At 34.6% G+C, this 4,579-nt stretch overlaps 1 pseudogene; it reads left to right on the top strand.

Annotated features, from left to right (window-relative positions):
• The first annotated feature begins 1,763 nt into the window (after positions 1-1,763).
• LOC145051532 (vacuolar iron transporter homolog 4 pseudogene) lies at positions 1,764-2,711 on the top strand (annotated as a pseudogene).
• The last annotated feature ends 1,868 nt before the right edge of the window (positions 2,712-4,579 follow it).

Genomic DNA, 4,579 nt, shown 5'->3' with positions numbered 1-4,579 from the left:
ATATATACTCATATCAATAATATGTTTATTTTTAAACAAAACTCCCAAGTCTTGTATCTTCTAGTTTATGTTGATGACATCATTCTTACTGGCAGTGATTCCTCTATTATTCGTCACTTCATTGCTAAATTACATACGGAATTTGCAATTAAAGATCTTGGGCAACAGAGTTATTTTTTGGGTCTTGAAGTTTCTTACATGGAAGATGACAAAGGCTTGTTTCTTACTCAAGCAAAATATGCTCATGACATACTTGATCGTGCTAAAATGCTTGATGCTAAACCTGTTTCCACTCCATTATCCACCAATGATTACCTTGTGTCTCACGGATCTCCATATTCTGATCCCACTTTGTATCTTTCACTTGTTGGAGCTTTACGGTACTTAACCATCACTCGCCCGGATCTTTCTTATGCTGTCAACCAAGTGAGTCGATTTCTGCATGCTCCTACTATCGCTCACTACCAAGCTGTCAAAAGGATCCTTCGTTATGTTAAAGGCACTCTTAATTATGGGCTTCATTTTACTACTCCATCGGCATCCTCGTTGATCGGGTACTCTGATGCTGATTGGGCTAGATGTATTGAGACATGTCGTTCTACTTATGGTTATTCTATTTTTCTTGGTGACAATCTAGTTTCATGGAGTGCAAAGAAACAATCCACTGTCTCCCGCTGAATCTGAATATCGAGCTATGGCCAACACCGCTGCTGAAATTATTTGGATTACCCATTTGTTGCATGAATTACATGCTCTTCCTCCAGACCGGCCAACTTTGCTCTGTGACAATCGTAGTGCCCTATTCCTCGGTCAAAATCTGATTTCACATAAATGTGCCAAGCATATTGACATTGACTATCGCTTTGTTCGTGAGTTGGTTGCTTCTGGAAAATTACGTACTCGATTTGTCCCACCTTCCTTGCAGCTTGCAGACATCTTTACTAAAAGTCTTCCGCGTCCGCTTTTTGAAGAGTTTCGTATCAAGCTTCGGGTCGCTCCACCACCGCTTCGCTTGAGGGGGAGGGGTGGGGGGGTGTATTAGAGACAAGATATCATAATATCTTGTATACTTTTATAATATATTGTTGTATTCCTATTATATAGGATCTGATTGTAATCTCATGTATATATACTCATATCAATAATATGAATCGATCAAGGTGTTTTACACAAAACCTTATAGGTAGTAATTTTCTTATCATTTCAAGTGGATAATATCCTTAATAATAATGGAGGAAAACAGAGAAACGATTATATTGTCCTACTCCTGTTGCTCCCATAATTTTGTCAGGAGGATCACACTCTTATATTTAACATGTAAGTTGCATGCATGGTGCTATTTGTTATCGTAAAAGTAGTCAACTAACAGATCCGAAAATGAGCCTACTCATTCTCTTAGGTTCTTCAGTAAGTGTATGTGTGGTTTCCATTCTCTTTTCATATATTTTACTATCTTTAATTCCACCACTTGAGGTTACTCCTCCCTTCTTTTTACGTAGGAAAGACTGTTAATGCTTTTCTCATTCAGATGTGAAGTGCATGGTGGCAATCGTGTGGATTCCACAAGCCTTGAATTTTTTAACCATCAAATCTTCCCTTGTTTTGTATGTATTATTGGCTCTTTCTATTTCTTTATTATAATAAACATACCAAAATCTGAGGGATTGTGGATTTCCCACTATCTTTAACTTTATTCACTTCCTAACCATTGATCATTATACAGAAATACATAGTACTATATATAACACATAGGGGAGATTCTATCTTCCACAAGTAACACATCATCCATCATTCTTTGTGACATAATTTTCTCATTCTTTCTTTCAACATCATGGCTGGAAATATTGATCTATGCATTCGGGTTTCTGAGGACAAATCTGAACAAGAACATGGCCAAATCCATATACAAGACGAAGAATTTGACTACTCACAAAGGGGACAGTGGCTGCGTGCTGCTGTTCTTGGAGCCACTGATGGTTTAGTCTCTGTTGCATCTCTGATGATGGGTGTTGGAGCTGTCAAACAAGATGTGAGAGCCATGATTCTTACAGGCTTTGCTGGCTTAGTTGCAGGTGCATGTAGTATGGCAATAGGCGAGTTTGTTTCAGTCTACTCCCAACGAGATATAGAGGTGGCTCAGATGAAGAGAGATAAGATAATTTCAGGAAATGAGGAGGAAATAGAGAAGGAAGCACTGCCAAATCCCATTCAGGCAGCTGCAGCATCTGCTCTTGCATTTATGTTGGGGGCTATCATGCCCTTGCTGGCTGCTGCTTTTATAGTGGACCATAAAGTTAGGTTGGGGGTGGTGGTAGCCACAGTGAGCTTGGGGCTTGTGATTTTTGGGTGGATTGGAGGTGTTCTAGGGGGGAGTCCGGTGGTGAAGTCTTGTTTTAGAATTCTGGTTGGAGGTTGGATGGCTATGGCTATTACTTTTGGACTTACCAAATGGATAGGCTCTACTGGCTTGTAATTTGCACTACATTGTATTTTCACTTTCTAAGTTCATCAACAATTGCTGATATCTGTCTTGTTTATGTTGTCGTTCAAGATCAAAAGGTTGTGTTTTTTAATAACTTCATTCCTGCTTAGTATGGTTTGAAACTTGAACTTTGTGTGTATTCCAGCTAGCCATAAGGTTAGCCGTAAGGTCGCTGGTTCCAATCCTACCGAGTTGTGATTGACAATCCATAAGGTGTTTTGATGTGATCTTTTACACCATGCAATGATTTAGGGTATGTGATGATTAATATCTTGTAATTTTTTTCGATCTTCACTCTCTTTAAACTATATTTTGACTCTATATGTCTAGCTTTCACAAAATTAGTCCTAGGATAATCCAAAGAGATGGCAAGTTAGAGTTGGAGGCACAAAACTTGAATAATGCTAGATTGGATTTGTGTATGTGGTCTCTAAGATCTTAATACATGTTTTGACATATTTAGTCAATTGTCATAATTGATTAAGATTAAATCCATCCGATGATGTTGGGAAGATAATAGAAACAGGAGTACTAGCAAAATTGAACTTTTGTTTGTTAAAAGTGTTGTTGTGATGGGGAGTATGATTGGAGGCCAAATGTTGTGTGGATTCCACATCATTTTAATAAACTAATAGGTTTCCATCTTTAGTGTGGAGGGCACACTCCTTCCAAATTTTAAAGTAGGAATTACTTAATTCGATGATGCAAGTGCTATATATTTGCTTGTATATGTGCCCTCCCGGATGAGGTACACGGTGAAAGCTGAGGACTAAAAATACCTTCTAAAAGCCAAAAGGTATGATGCTTTTATTCAACCTATATGTAGTATTAAATATTAATACCCTTTCTTATGGATAAGTTAGTCGAGTTATTCTATATGAGGAGCTTTTGTTTTTTTTTTTCCTCAAGGCCCGTTTATATGATATGGTTTGCGTGCCTTTATATGTATTCCAGTATTTTTTCCGTATATTTTATTTATTTTCCCACTATGTGGATCGCACACTCTGTCATTTTTTTAATCCATGGCATCTGATATTAGGATCAAGGACTTCGACAAACACAAACATATTAATAAAGATGCGAAGAACAATATATAACATGGGTCACTAATTGATCAGAGTAATAAAGCCACATCCACAAATGAACTAGAGAGATTTTTTTTGATAATCTTGAATACACTTTCTGCATTAGGGTTACAATGAGATCAATTTATAATAAACGTTTGATCTAATTTGTATATATCCATAATGGTAAAAGAAACAAACTATGTTGCTATTTACCGCAATTGCTTATTTAGAAATAATATATATATATATATATATATATATATATATATATATATATATATATATATATATATATATATATATATATCAAGGTTGTAAAAATCGCTCGACAATAGCTCGACGGTCGACGACTGATGTTAAGGGATTAATCGGTCTTGGCGGAGATTAATCGGAGACCATAGATTATTAATAAAATATTAAAATTAATCAAATATAATATATCTTAAGAAAAACAAGTACATAAAAAATTAGAAAATAGGAAAAATTGTAATTTGAAATTTGTAAATATGAAAATATGAACAGTTTAGTATAATATTTGAAATTTTGAAAATTTGAAGATTTTGAAGTAAAAAAAAGTTGATTTTTTGAATTTCTTTTTAAAATTAATTTTTTTTCTTTACCTTTTTTGATTTTTTTCGAATTTTTTGACTTTTGTTGACCGATTAATCCCGCCAAATCCGATTAATCTTAAATTTCCGATTAATACCCTAATCCTCGACGCTTGGAGAACACCAAACGATTAATCCTGATTTCCGCAACCATGATATATATATATATATATATATATATATATATATATATATATATATATATATATATATATATATATATATATATATATCTATCCTAGCCATCGTGATGTTATCTTCTTTAGTTTTTTTTTTTTTTTTTTTTTTTTTTTTTTATACATGCTTTTATATATGATGATGCCTTTAAGCTTTAGTGGTTAGCACTCAAAAATCTAAAAACGATAGTGGACTACTGCAATTTGAATTAGACAATATGCATTGTATTATGAATAGTCTGCTCA

The sequence above is a fragment of the Lactuca serriola genome, chromosome 5 (assembly GCF_051521515.1).
Source record: "Lactuca serriola cultivar US96UC23 chromosome 5, Lser_US96UC23_V15, whole genome shotgun sequence".
Classification (NCBI taxonomy): Eukaryota; Viridiplantae; Streptophyta; class Magnoliopsida; order Asterales; family Asteraceae; genus Lactuca; species Lactuca serriola.
The sequence above is the reverse complement of the archived record's forward strand: the minus strand, read 5'-3'. Positions and strand labels throughout refer to the sequence as shown.